Source organism: Perna viridis, chromosome 10 (assembly GCF_037379345.1).
Source record: "Perna viridis isolate PV_CMFRI_1.1 ecotype Kerala chromosome 10, ASM3737934v1, whole genome shotgun sequence".
Taxonomy (NCBI): domain Eukaryota; kingdom Metazoa; phylum Mollusca; class Bivalvia; order Mytilida; family Mytilidae; genus Perna; species Perna viridis.
Window position 1 is genome coordinate 37,132,241 of NC_142454.1, and position 16,178 is coordinate 37,148,418.

The window sequence follows — 16,178 nt, forward strand, 5'->3', positions numbered from 1 at the left end:
TCTCTATATTTCAGACAAAACATTCTTCAGTTCGATGTCATTTACAGTGTCAATTTCTTCTGCTTCAAAATCTGCAACACGGGGGAGGTCCTGCCTTAAATGTCGCATAACTAGATGTAAAACTTGCAAACAAGCTTTTAAGTTGGCTAACAGATAGCCATTCATGTGGGAACAACTTTTTTGAACTGTCATCCTCTCTTTGCTTCCTTAATCTCTCACAAATCTCATCATAATATGGGCGCTTTCCTGTTCTTTCACCTTCATCATCAATGGTTTTCAAGAAAGTTTTCATTTTGGGAGAAAACCGAATTGTTCGACAGGTTTTCTTTAAAGCCCATCATTCATTAACAGCATCTTCTGTGAAACATGAGACACAGGATTGCCCAATTACTGTCTCGTACTGTGTTGCATTTGTCAACCCACATTTGTTTTACTACATCTGCTCCTGACAATTAAACATAATGTTGTGATCCTTTCGGAATGTGCCTTTCAAGACCACTAGTAGAAACTAACTTCTTTTGACATTCTGGCTATGGACAGACAAACCCACCGCTGTTGACGCTCGCTGGTTCATCCTGATAAAAAAAAAGGACTTTGGTCATTATGCACTTTAGTATTGTACAGCAACTGTTTCATGATTGTTTGACTTCTGTTGAACAGCTGTATTTCTATAAAATGTACAAATGCTATGTTTTCTTGTATATTCATTAAATTATGAATTGAAAGCATGTAAGACATTAATTCTAGGTATGAATAATGTGATTCCTGATCAAGCATATTGATAACAAGCAAGCTGTTTAGAGTTAGGGTCAAATTAAATGTCTACGATTAAATCAGATTGCAATATTTTTCTCGTGCATATTTGATTACTATGGCCTTCATTTGTGTAAAAGGAAAAGGGGCAATAAAGGATCTAATTGGCCTAAAATACAACTGAAAATTAATCATGAAGTGTTGAATGATTTTATTTTGAATTGTTAGATTTCAGTCCATTACAAAAGATAAAACATAAAGTCTTATGATAATTATTGCATTGAAAGGACAGAAAAATTGTTTGAAATTTACCAATATTCAGATGTTTTCAAATTTTGTACTTTTTTGTCACCTTCTGGTCAAATTTTTGGCAAGGAAATGTTATCCATACCCAAGAAACAACTTCATATTAAGTGAATAAATTCATTATTACAAAGTTTTTCATATGTGAAATTGAAGCACCTTATGTCCACATATTGGACCATCAATAATATGTACATGTATTTGAAAAAAATATCTGCAAGCGTTTAGAAAAAAGTCCGGAAAACTATTATTTCTATGAAATTTTTGAAATTCAAGGGCTGTAATGTTTGTAACATGAAAACGTAGTTATACATTAGAAAAATGGTGGCATTTATTCAGAGAAAGTTATTACTCACGTAGTTGTTTTTGTTCAAGTCTGTATATCAACTGGTATATCAAGTTTTACTGACATTGCAAGGGGCTTAAAAGATTTTCAAAACTAAAAGTCTGTGAGCAAATCTCACTATATATGATATCCCAACCCTTACATGTTATCTTAAAATGTAAAAGTCATTTAGATCTATATCTAAAATAGAGAGGTAAACATTTACATAATGTAAAAGTTTCATGAAATTGGATTCAGCTGTCAAGGTGTCACAGCTAAAGGATGGAAACAGACAAACACCTAATCACTGTGTAACACCAACGTGTCAAGGGAGAGGTATTTTAAATACATGTACAAATGTATTTTGGGTCACATTTGAAATTATATGCGTTCCTACAGAATATTATTTTAAGAAAGTAGGCAAAATCTTCTTTTTTTTCAACAAGAATATTGATTTTATAAAATGTATCATAAAATTATGAAAAGGGTTGCCTTGAAAATAACCAAAAGAATCTTTCCGATATAACTATTTAAGGTAATAGACCCCCTGCCACTTTGGCTCTGTAAAAACACATTTATTTTGCACATCCAAAAAAGTCAGGGATACATGAAAAGTCACTTACAAAATGTACATTGATTGAAGGGCATGTCAGTGATTTTACCTTGAATACAATTTTCATTAGCACTGTTAGCATCTACAACTGTTATAAGGACCTTGACACCTAATGGTCACATCAGTTTTTAAGTTTTTAATAGGTTAAGACATTTTTTAGTATTGAGACGAGTATCATTTCTATTTTTTTTCTATTTGAGTTTGATTAGCCATATACCAGTTTTTCTGCAGCAGGAGCGGGTAATTCCAAAACTAATTTCGTCTACACTTGTAATATATTTTTGATGGGGCAAATTTCATATGGGTAGGTTGGGTAGGAAGAAGCATCTTTTTTTTAAATGGTCTTGCTGCTGATCTTTTATGAAAATCATTTCCCTAAAGATAGAGAAAACTTATTCTTCTGCCAAAAAAAAAAAATACAAAATCCCCCCTTTTCCCTCAACCTCTCAAATCAAATGGTTGTCCATTAAATGTTGCTTCAATCATTATGATCTTACCATTGCCAACTAAAACTGTACTTTTCCAGTCCAAATAAATTTCTGCTGCCTTGGCGTAGGATATCCCTCTGTCAGCTTTTCGTTTAGACTTTCCATGAAGTGGGAGTTTGTATTTTGACAAATGGCATTTCCAGTACAGTCCAAGTTTATCCCGATGAAATTGGCATACTTTGTTTGGCATGTTTTAAGTTAGTTGAATCAATATCAAGTCCAACACGAGCTAATATCAAAGAGCATTCAGTTATTTGGCTATTTGTGTGTTGACACATTTATGGATCCAAAGTGCATAAACACTCTTGTCACAGTCACAAAGTCGTATGTAAAAATCTTTGTCATTGTAGTGTGTTGATGAACTGCATGGATAATTGTCATGAATACTTAGAATACACTTATTTACATCTGTAGCCAACTGCTATGGCTAGATATATATATTCCTCTGTTCTTCATCATCCCTCTGTCTGTGTGTCTGGTCCAGATGTTGTTTTTGTTTTCATGGTTCCAAAAGTGGAGAGTTACGCAAGGGGAAATAACTCCTTCATAGTTTGTATTTATTTTCAGCAATATTTTTACACCGGTACAAAATGTTTAATTATATTTATTAACAATATGGTCAGCACCAAAATAGATGCATTTTCTTCATGATATACCATAATTAGGGCAAATTTGAGACTAGTTTAGAGAGAGAGGAAAGTAGATTATTCAGATTTTTATCCAATAATTCGGTACTTAAAGAGAAATAAACAGCATTAGCAACTGTTACAATGCAACTACATTAGAATATCAAAGTAATGTGTTTTCTTAAGGTTAAAAGTATAAAATCACTGAAATATATCTAAAAATTTGGGATTTTCAAATGGTTACTTTAGTAACAAGTATAAAAGGCCCAGTTCAATTTTTGTTTGAATGATATGAAAGAACCTATTTTCTAAAAGTGTCATCCCAAAAATTTAACAAATGCGGTCCCTTGGAAGTTTTTAAGCTTTTAATGGATAAAAGTTTTAAGGATATTTAAAATAGGCCACTTCAGGCCATTTTTTAATCAGTTGCTATAGACACAGGATCATCAGATGGATTTTTTCTGGGTTGAATATTGAAGAATAGTTCGTACTGGTTGTATAGAACAATACATGTCAAGTGAAAATTTAATTTTCATTACACAATTATGGGATCAAAATATGTCATATTTCAACAAAATAAGCAGAACAAAGTACGGGAAATCTTGTCGTTATAAAGATGGCGCTGTATCATCTATACTAAGAGCACAACAAAAAAATCTGGATTTTTTTAATGCTTATATCTATTTTAACATATAAACAAAATTTCAATAAAATCCATCGACTTGGCATGTGGACCCATTTGTACTGCTTTTGCACGGTTTTATGGTAAATTTGGTGTTTAATACTTATTCGAAGCAAATCTGCGTTTACTTAATTATTCCTTCATTCGGCTTCTTTCATTCATACGATACATCCTGGTTACATCAATCAGTTGGAAAGAAAACTCTCATCCTCAATGATCAAACAAATGGCAATTACTTTATAAGCATTTCCTTATAATTTGCTCAGTTGTTTTTGTGTCCCGTTGTTGTCTTACAGCAAACTAATAGCGATCTGGAGCTATAAATTAATTCAGGGATGAAGCAAATTATTTGATAAAACACTGGCAATCAAAACAGAAGGCCAATTGTAAAACGTCAGTATCAAAAGTCAAGACCAACAAAGGAAACGAAGAATATCAACATACACAGTGTAATACAACAGAATAAAATACAAATCATCCTCAGTTTTTGGGCCGAGTTCATGCTTCTCGTCTATTCGAGAATTTTTGTTTTGTTTTATTTTGTTTTGTTACTAAACAAGTGTCTACATATCAATAGAAGTCATTGCTATTATCATTATGACTTAAGCTATACTTATATACACTGGAAAAAGTTAAGTGGCAGTAAGTGTCTCTTTCAATTAAACTTTAATTCAAAGTAAGCTTACGCGAAAGCATAAATTTTACTAGCTGTGGACGTTTAAGGCATTTTACTTGAAAGGTCTTATAAAATTACCGATTCAATGGTTATTCTTTTTATTATTTTTTATAAACCAGCGGACGCCAGGACTCAATTTCAATTCAACTACAATTCAAAGCTATAGTTAAAATGATAACCGTATTTTATTATTATTATTATTATTATTATTATTATTATTATCATTGTTATTATTTTAAATTTATTAAAATGCTTGACAAAATTAAGATATGTATGCAATAGCCCACCGTACATGGAAGAAACTGGTTTTTTATCATAGAAAGATACATGTACATATCACCTACATGAATAATAACTGTAATACAAATCTCATAAGTACAAAATGAACAATAGTTATGTAAGCATATAAGAAGATATGAAGAATGGAGAAGAGGGATTGGAAAAAATTGGAAGAACTTTTTTCAAGTATGTGTAAACATAAGATATTAATTAATCTAATAAAAACAATAGTAAAAATGTTGAAGAATTTAAAATATTTACAATTAGACTGATACTGCATAATTCTAATTAAGAAAAATGCAATGAGAATTATATGTGTGACTGGTACTTTTCATTTGGGATTAGGCGTAATATGGAAGGATGATATGTAATATGGTTTAATTGGGAAATTTAAGCCATTTAAGACCTGTAGTCACTTTACTTCTTCTTTTATAATGTTGTAAGCTTGACAGAGTGAAAAGGTTTACTCTCAGGCCACTGGTATTTTTCAACATTAATGACTAGTTAAATTATAATAATATATGTTATAAGAATACATGTTAACATTTAATGACGCTAATCGATGCAATACATTTTCATGAAGACACGGTTGTGGGTTGTAGATAATCTTGTTCTGCTAAATAAACTGCACTCTCATTCTGGTTTCTGCTTATCAGTAACTCGTTCATTTCTTTCTTCTCACTTCTTGTTTTTTCTTGTTTTCTTTTTCAGTTCGATAAAAACAAGAGAGTAGTCAAATCGTTCTTTAATTGAGAGAACTTATGAAACTACAATTAGTTTAAATAGTAACATTGATTAAACTCTCGTCAAGAAAACCTATTAGTGACACCTTCTACCATATAGAGGTCAGATCTTGATGAAATTGGATTATGGTTCAATTAGAAATTTAATGTGTCTTAAAGTATTTGTTTGAGGCAAATTTTCATTTCAGTGATATAACGTGGATGGGGAATTGCGACGTGGAGAATTAATAAAGCGGTCAAACCTTTTTTAATAAAAATAATAGGTTTAAATTTTGAAGAATTTAAAAAAAAGGATATTAACACAAATGCACAAATATGAAAAAGAAAACTGCAAAAGGAATGGGGTAGTGTGGATTGGGAACTTCGGGTTAGGGTTATTAGGTGCATGTGGTCATTGTGACAGTAGGTAATGTATACCATTCAAAAACTATAGCAAACAAGGACAAAGTCTTTTCTTTATTCTTCGCTAGACAATTTGCAGGACTAGACAAAGAAAGGAAATAACCAGAATAACAAGCACACAGAATAACATTAACAATTATCCTGACTCAACAAAACACATGGGAGCATAGACCAGTTGCACCGGTAGAGTAGGCGCCTTCTGTGTTCCAAGAAACACTCGCGTAGTTGCTAATGAAATGTTGTGTCCGTATTAGACGCAGGACGTAGGAATGGCAAACTATCCACCTGTTTGTGAAGTTGTTACTTCAGGGTAATAGAGATAAATATTTGAGGTCAAGTTGGCAATTTAATTTAAAAAAAAATCACCTACTTCCGCTTCCGCTTCATATTAAAATTTGTGATTTTTTGTAATTCCTTGCAAACACACGATATTTAAGAATATTGCAGGAGTGGATAGCAGTCACTTTCAGAATAAACTAAATGTTAATCTAGTACATTGTTTCTCATATAAGAATATCTATTTTTGAAACACAGTTACCATACATGAATATCATTATTATCTGGTAAAAGCATAATATGTGAGACATATACAGATCCCTACAATTGACCTTAATAAGAGATAACTATTTTGTATTTGAAGACATCCATCTCTAGTTAGACTGTCACAAATCTCGACTCCAGGTAAACAGAAATTTGCGAAACTACAGATGGACGTCCATAAATCTTCATATACAAAACTGTTATCTCTATTCTAATGAAATTCTTTTAAATGAGATGTGAAGCATAAAATATTATCTTTCAATCATTAAATCAGTGTCCTCGTTGACCCACAATGACTGTTGTACAAAATTCTACCGCAAAGAAAATTGTTATTTCAAAGATATTGAGATTTGGGATTTTCCATAGGTTTAGTAACATTTGTTCACAGGGAATTAAAATAAGCCAATTTGGAAGTAAATACGATACAAAATCGTTATATCTAATGGCAATAATCGGTTAGCCGTTTTTATTGTTATCTTCACTTCAATATTCAAACGCGCTCAAACTACAGATATATCTGATAACTGTTCTTAATGACAATAAAATTCTCAAATGCACATGTATGATCTGTATAGTTAATTAAGGACTAATTGGACAAACCGATTTCCATGTCATTGACAGAAGTAAAACTAGCGAAACTATTATAATATAAGAATTGAATAGCTACTAACATCTCTCATTTGAACTACCGGTCTTTATATGTCATATCAAGGTAGCACAAACCCTTTAATATTTTTATCAAATATCATTCTGTCGAAAACATGATAAATGCACATTGTATATGTAATTATACTCGGGTGTGGGTATAAAGTAATCATGGTATCCACTCGTCCACTCATGTGTTCATTTGTCCGTAAGAACTTTTGTTTTAGTTTGTTTCTATGCAACTACCCATTACTTCTCTTGATATATTAAATAAATTTTACATATTTATATCATATGTAGGGATTAAAACTATAATACTATAGATTTAAGCGACATCAACTACATGTTTGTTGGGGAAAGCTTATATATTGGCTCTATGATTTAAATACAAATTTTTCGCATCAGTGTTCTCTGAAACTACTTATTCCAACCAATATGACAAAAGCTACTTAATAATGACATATAGTGGAATCATGTTTGGTCGTTTCCTTCGCGAGTCTCGAACTTTATGGCAACACCGCCTGCACAAAGTCCTACGCCCTAGACCACTGTTTTTGTATCATGACCATGTGGTTTTTAGGAGCTTTTCAGAGACAAGGATATATATTAAACCATACATGACGTTTTCTCACATGTGAACACGACATATATCAATTATTTAATTGCCTGTTTTTTTTTTTCACAATACTGTTTACAGGAAAATTTTCATAGTAAATCCTGGCATGAAGTAATCTGTAAATATTCTCTTAAAAGGAAAATATTAATGAAAGCACCAAATTCCACAAACAAAACACTGAAACAATAGATTTATATGGATCTGCTAAAACTTCGCAGAAAAGATTTTATGTAATTTAGATCAATTTATGCACATGAGATGGCAACCGTATTATCACTATTCAAATTGAATCATTTTAGGTAGGCATAAGCTTAAACTTGACAGTATACCTCTATATCTCTAGCAGGAATAGGCAAAAATGTCTAGTTCTACTCTACATATGTATGCCATGACATGATTTTTCGTTACTATTTTCCTAGAAGTACATCATTGGACAATGAAGAGCGATTTCTATATCATAAATGGATAAACGGGTGATGGACCCGCTCGTGCTTGTCTATGGTGCCCTGATCATAATAAATGACTGAACTATGAACCTATAAGCTGCTCTGAAAACTATTGCATTAAAATTTGTTACATGTTACAATTACATTGTATTCCAAATTTACTCAACTGGATAATACTACATCATAATGTTTTATATTTACATCCATTAGTGTTAAACCATTAATGAATTTATTGACCTAAGAATAGGGCAAAAAGGGTAGGCTTACAAAAGGTGAAAACAGGCCTTGAAATAGATTTATAGGATACATAGAAGTTAAAGCGTAATCTGTATTTATTCACAAGACACATCATATAAGGTAAAACAATAATATACACTATGAAGAATCTAAAATAAAATTATAAAAAAACAGGAAATATTCTAATAATTTCACTTTAAAAATTTACCCGACGCATTTCCTAAAACAATAACATTAAATATTCAACTGCAGTGTCAGTCATAAACAATGTTCTCGATACTTTTGTGGATGCTTATTTTTTTACAAACGTTAGGTATGTCTTGTTTAGATTTAGTTTTATAGTGAAGCCTAGTTAAAATGATGGTAAAAATAAATAAGAGTTGAAAACTGGCAATGTTTGATTAAACCACAAAAAATCATTGGTTTTGAAGAATTAGGAAGGTTTTCGTTAAAATTAACTCAATGCAGAATATATTATCTTTTATCGTCCTGTATCAACACAAAACAAAATTATAGAACAAAGTACTGGAAAAAATTGCGCATTGCTTTTACCACATATTTTTCTTACTATTAGCTGCAATAGACAGGGGAACCAGAACTATATGTGTGCACCGAGGTGGCAATATTAGCATCACATGTCCCTTTCCTTCTGGAACACAAACTTTAGTATGAAAAGGACCTTTGAACTTCACAGTTAACAGTTATAATAGTGTCATCAATAACCATGTCCATTTGAGAGATAGGCTACAGATAAACGGAAATCTTGGAGTCGGTGAATATAATTTGCTTATTCATATTATCACTGAACGAGATTTAGGATATTATAGGTGTGAAACAGCAAATGGCACAGACACGCTACGCCAAGACTTTCAGCTCCGAATCGGAGGTACGTAAATCTGTATCTGTTTCATCTATATCAATAAACAAAATACAGCTATCGATTTTTTGTTGGGATATTGTTGAAAGAGAAACTTTCGGAGATGAATATTTTTAAATGTCGTGGGTAGAACAAATCAACTTAAATACATGGATAACAAACAAAAACAAATATATACCTCTATTTTAATACTATTCCCTAGCCTTCCAAAAAATCCATTATGTACAGATTTCTTAGAACTATAGTGAAGAACGTTTTGCCCCGACCAATCCACGGAGCAAATAAGGTTTTTATGAACTTTTGTTAACTATTATCTCAACAATCCCGTTCATAAAGAGTATTCGTGACGTAGGTGCCAGACCGGATATTTCGTCGAGGAAAACTAGGCATGGGATGCACATTTTAAAAAATGTATGGCACTTTCTATTTACATAAAGTCACCAGCGGATGAACTCACCTCGCTTCCAATTGCGTGGTTTACACCGTAAAACTTGCCTCCCCATCATCCCTTGCCAAGAATGGGTTGCTACACGCAATAAATCAAAGAGCTTCCTGCAGAAATGCATTTACATCAAAATAAACTTTTTATCATAAAACCAAGAAAACGTGCCCAAACGTTGTCATTTACTAAGATAGAAACACGAAATTGTAACCGCTAAAATAAATAATTATACGGTAATCATGATAGAGGAATTTGCGCACTAAGAAAACATGTTGTGCAATCTAAAACACCAAAAAGATACATAATAGTGACAAACATTTCTATTTTAATTATGTTATGTTGAATCACGTTTAAACTCAAGTTAAATTATCATTTTTTAACTTGATATAACTTTGTTTCAGAAGCAGAAGACGCTTACCCTACCGGTGCACCTGTTCAATACTCCCAGTTTTTAGTGGAGTCCGAGTTGCTCATTTCCCTTTGTTACTTTATATGTATGATTTTAGTTACTTTATGTTCTTTGTTGTGTATGTCTATTTTCCATGTCTGGTCTTTATCCTGGGATTACATTCTTTTGATTACCGCTATGACCTTGGTTCCCTTGATTACTCTTTCAATTAAAAATTATCATAAGTAAATTGACTAACTTGAATTTATTTTTAGAAAAAAACAATTATAACAACAAAGTCAAAACATCAACAATTAGAGGCCGATAGTGGTATTCCCATTCATATTTCCATACAGGTGAAAAGTTTTGAGGATCCAGGAGTGGCATGGACACAGACAAAAGGAGCTAAACAAGGGATATGGGAAATCTATAAACTGAAGTCAGAGATGTTCAAACTTTCTTCCACAACTGTACCTTTCGGTAATAATGATTACGGAAAATATGGAATCCGAGTAAGGAATTCAATGGGAAGCAGTAATGCAATTGTTGAAATAATAAGAAAGAAATTATAAAACCTTAGGCAAAAATTAAGTAGCAATTTAGATAAGAAACATGCACAATGTAGTTCAAGGTTGGAAAAGCCTACAAACAAGGTTTTTTTTTAATTTTGATATCTTGTTAAAACTGCTATAGTAAACAGAAATTAAGACATGACTTTCCATATAGTCCTTGTTCTGAGGAGATTCAATTCATATAGAATGTATTATAGAAATCAAAGTTATGGGAGATAAATCTGTACATGATAATACAATATAGTAGAAACTGGTGGATTTTCGATGTGAATAATCTTCTAAGAGCAGTCAGATTGGGATGAATCATTATACATATCATATAGACATGTAAGGCAACTTGTGAAGCTTTTTATGGTGTATTACATATTACAGAATTCGCATGATTCTTTCAGAGACTGTTTCTTAATTATTATTATTTAAGATCATTACATATAATAGGTTACAATAGCGCAATTATTTTTCCTCGGTATGCAGTCAGATCTTTACCCCAATATGCAGCCCAGTGGAAAATACAGAAACTTTCACGATTGGTGGATAATAAAAAAAAGATATTTTCATGAAAAATTTGTACGAACAGTCAGGAACCAAATAATCGACTTTGAAAGCTAGCAGCCCATATACGTGTATTTTATGGAGCACTTAAGGCTTAGTGTGGCTACTGAAAAATTGATGTTTGAAAAAAGTATCCCCCTTTTTGAACCTGAATTTACGGTGATTTTTATTTCAAAATTTAAAAGCTATATGGGTGTATTTTAGCAACTTTGCGTTAGATTAAAGAAATTTCACCAGGATCTACTTTTAGATTTTAGCGGATGTGAGGACGCCCCCATTCGGAAATTGAATTGTGAATAATTGCGCTCTTGTATCCAATATATTATGGTCGTTTGTCATTTTGATTCTTTTACTTATCATTTGTCAGTTCTATATCCTATCAATTAAAATAAATTTATGCTGCAATCGTTCTAATTGAGCAACCAAAATATGTTGACTGTATAGTTATTGGTGATATACTCCGCCTACTTTTCTACCCTTGCATGAACTACCTGGGAGCCACAAGTAGGAAAAAATGTAAAATATATATATATATATATATAACTTGATTAAATAAAGGGTAAGGATTGCAGTATAAAGAAAATAACTGTATATTGACTAGAAAGAAAAACGATTTACGAATTCGGCACCGATTCCAAGCCTCATCCGTATATTGTTTTATCTATAGTCAATATGCAGACATTTTCTTTATTTTCAATTTTAAATTAATAATCTGAAACAATAGTGCAAGCTTAATCAACACAAATATATATACCCTTCTACTGAAAGAGAACGACTATATCAAACAACATTATTTAACTTCTCTAATTTAATTCTTTGAATAGACAATGCCAAAGCCTTCCACTGGGTTAAAAGCAAATTCTGGACTATTGTCTTAATTGTCCTCATAAATAGCATAAGTTGTACTTGAATTTCTGGTTAGATCTTGAAGAATAATCAAGGGAACCAAGATTCTAACCGAAATCAAAAGAATGTAATCCAGGGACAAACACTAAACATGGAACACAGACAAACACAACAAACACAACAAAGAGCACAAAATAACCCAAATAATACATACAAAATAACAGTCTCATTCTTGATAGATAAGATGTGAGCTAATATTGTGCCAAATTTAAATTTCCTCAATTTGTTTAGTGGCTCTCACCCATGATGATTCTAGTTTAAGATGGGAACATTAACGGATGAAAGGGGATCCGAATCAACTAGATGATTAGGACTTTGGAATGCATTGAATAGTAATACAATTCCATATGTTGATAACATTTAAAAAGCTTTGTTAATGGGTCTCTTTTGGGGTACGTTTCTAATCTCTCAGTTACAGGTATCATTTCTCTTCACGGATTTGCTCTAGCAACTTGATTTCTGAGAGTCGAGTACCCTTTGGGAACCTGGTATAGACGTAACTAAATAAGGTGCTCCCATACCTATCTCTGTTTCATCCCCTCTTATTTATTATAGCGTTAGATTGAGCACGGCCATATGGTTATATGTAAAATTTAAGTATGGGATATTAATGCCGTTCTTGATGCTTGTGAGCCTATTTTTCTTCAAGTAAACAACATAAAGTTTTATGACACTCGAAACCCTCAAATCTTTAATGTGTATTTTAAGAATAATCTTTGTTTACCTTATTGTTTGCAGTCACTGGCGAGCTCTAAAATTGTTGTGTACAGATAGTTTTTAGAGGAGCTTGCTACCTTTAAACACTAACTCCCAGGGTATCTGAGTATTGTTATTCATGCTGAAGGTTAATACGGTGGATTTAATTGCGTTAAGAAGCAGGTTATGATATATCCCTTATAGTAGCCAAATGTTTACGTGTCCGTTTAAAATACATTAGTTAAAATATACACGAATAAGAGAGAAAATAAATTTCAAATTTGTGTTTATGCATGAAACAAGTCTCTAATCCTCCAAAAACCTTTGATCATGATAAGAATACAGGAAAATAATTACTGCCGCGGAATTAGGTGTTCAAGTTACTTTTTCTCGAAATTAAAAAAACAAACAAACGTGAGTATCTGTAATATCCAAAAAAACATCCCGTAGATTTTAGAAATCTCAAATTTGAGATGTCTGGTGTTATATTCATAGTTTATGTTCGACTCTTAGCCACTTTGACTCGGTGTTCATGTTTGAAACCGCATTTGCATCTTTTCTCTAGTCTGTGTGCTGTTTTAGAAAGCTAATTCGTTACTCTGTGGAAAACAATGTCGTGGTTCTTTTTATTTTAAGATGACCACATTGAAATAAAAAAAAAACATGAAACTTTAAATAAAAGTCTTCATTTCATTTCTAAGTTAATGACGATATAATTGCTTCAATTTTTGCCGAGTTTTCAGCGACACCTTATCAAACAACATGCATTACTTCAAATAGTATCAAAATACTGTGTACAACCAGCAGTAAGAATACAACGGCTTTATCAAGCAGATGGATACATCATACACACGGGTTTATCATTCGGGAGAATGTGGAACATATCAGACGAAACAATTCATCTGTTCTACATTTGCGCTATTGTGACTACAGAGACATTGGGGAGTACGTTTGTGAATGGAAACACTTCGGAACAGTATATGCTGCATCTTCATATGTAAATGTTTTAGGTAAGCGTAAACTTACACCTGTAGTATCTTAATCATTTGCTTTAATATATGTTGAATTCATAATGTAGGTAATGTTGATTTTATCATTGTGACCAGAAAAAAGGAAATCCGCCCATTTGATTATAATAGTATAAGTGGGCTTTTTGTTATATATCATTATTCATCATAACATTTAGTATATAAAATACAAAAAAATATTAAATCATTGGTTCCATGAAAGTGCGATGGAATTACCAAAATAACACTTCATTTTATGATTTCCTTGATACCAGACAGCAACAGACAGACTTCCTTACCATAACGCTTATGTTCATTTTAATGGAAAAAAAGGAAATTATACTTGTTGGTTCGGACCGAATTCGTGTATTGTGTTATTATTTAGTAAACATTTGCTTTTGTCTAGATTATCATTACCATTGTGTTATGTTTAATTTCATTTTCAGCCATTTAATTGCGTTGCTTGTTGTACTTTTCTGGTAGTTTTCTTAAGCAATGTCTTACAATGTCTGAAACAATATGATGAACACTAGCAGATACCCTATGTAGTTAAGATAGCTTTTTGATTTTGTTTGCTTAAATTGAAAGATTTAAAAATATACTATTCACAAAATAGATCATTTTGTAGGTTATCCAATTCTGGCATCAAAAGAAGGAAAATTTTCAAACGTGAGAGTTTTCTTGCTAATTTTCTTTTATTCTGATCCCCGAAACGTCACAGTCACATGGAAGTATAATGACCAACCAGCATCAGACAAATGGGACAGTAATGTAAAGTTGAATGAGACTAATATTAAATTAAAGACATATGGAAAAGAGGTAAATGAAGATAGATTTGTTGCCTCCCTCATGATAATGCACCAAAGACATGAAATGTATTTCGAACAATTCCGCTGTCAGATTCATAATCATTATGGATATATTGATATTTCTTTTGAAAACGATATCTTAACCGAAATTTCTACTACCAGTACTACATATAGTGAAGGTAATTTAATATTAATGTTTGTTGGAATAAAACCCGTATTGTGTTGTATTATTTGAAATATTTCTTAAACTACCATAAATTTGTGTGATTGACAAACTACATTTTCTCGACGTTTATAGAAAGTAAAGAAATACATTATGAAGTTTGAAACTCTCTCAAGAACGTTTCAATTTATGAAATATTCACATACTTACTTAATTGACATAATTCCTCTGCGTGAATATGTGCATCGTATATAATTCACTTGAGAAGAACCTCAAAGCTTTCGTCAGTTGAGAAATTGTTAAAGTTACTCTAAAATCGTTTAAAAGATGTTCTATTATTTTCAAACTTTAATAAGAGTCTTTGTTTTATATGGTAGATCATACCTATTACATGGAGCTGCTTTTGTTCAGTCTTGCAAAATCAAATAGATGTATACTTGTTTTTAATTTTTAAAACTAATAGTGTTTGAAACAGAACAATATAAATTAATAATGTTTGAAAAAGAGACTTTAAATGCTGTAGCATAAAATGTCAAACATTAGTTTTTAAAAAGCCTTTTTAAGGAGGGGAGATAATTGACCGGAAAGTTATTTCAATGTTTTTAGTATGAAACAATGTCAAATAATTGTTCTTTATATATAACTATTTTGTAAATTTGTATAGTTCTCTAACAAATTTACTTCAAAATCCATATGAAATGTTATAAAAACAATTGCATCTTTTAAGGTTCAAACATCTGGAAATCAAGTGAGGTGACCTATGTTTTTCACATTAAAATTTCAAGTTCATTTTTCAGAAAAATAAGGAAAATCATAAATATGCAAAATTATTGGATTTGATCTACCTGAAGTACAATGTATTTAATAATGAAGTTTATTTGATATACTATTGTTGAACCATGCAATTTAAGGCACCAGGTAAGGTTATGGTAAGCACTCTGGTCAGGAACAATATTTAGCTATCTACATATCGATGGGAATATTCACAACTTTAATCATAGTACTGCCAATTGTTTATAAGTACAAGAAACGTTCGACTGCTGGTAAGATTTAAAGCATAACACAACTATTACAATTCAAGTTTCTCCTGGTTTTACTCTAAAATTGACAAATGCAATATAAAGCACTTATTAAATCATAGACAACAATAGATTTTTTTCTGTCATAACACTTTAAGTAGTAAAACAAAGTCATTCATATCAAATAAAAACAAAATTCGTTCAAATGTAGCAGTAAATGCATATGAAAAAATACAACAAAATAAAAGGAATTGTCATAACATACTTTTGTACTTCCTTACATATTTGTTTTAAGGGGTGGTATCACTTAGCACCGCAAGGTAAGTAAAAATACTTGGATTCGGGTTTCTTTTACAACCATAATGCCTAGTGT

General features: G+C 31.6%; 1 long non-coding RNA gene across 2 annotated transcripts; it reads right to left on the reverse strand.

The window, feature by feature from the left end:
- Window positions 1-399: 399 nt before the first annotated feature.
- Window positions 400-10,364, reverse strand: LOC148605647 (uncharacterized). 2 transcript variants are annotated; one of them, XR_015915854.1, is made up of 3 exons: window positions 9,709-10,364; window positions 2,492-4,107; window positions 400-575 (listed from the first exon to the last, which is right to left on the reverse strand). It is a non-coding gene; the product is annotated as an uncharacterized LOC148605647 (long non-coding RNA). The 2 variants fall into 2 exon arrangements; XR_015915853.1 differs by having other exon boundaries at window positions 2,492-10,364.
- Between the last annotated feature and the right edge of the window lie 5,814 nt (window positions 10,365-16,178).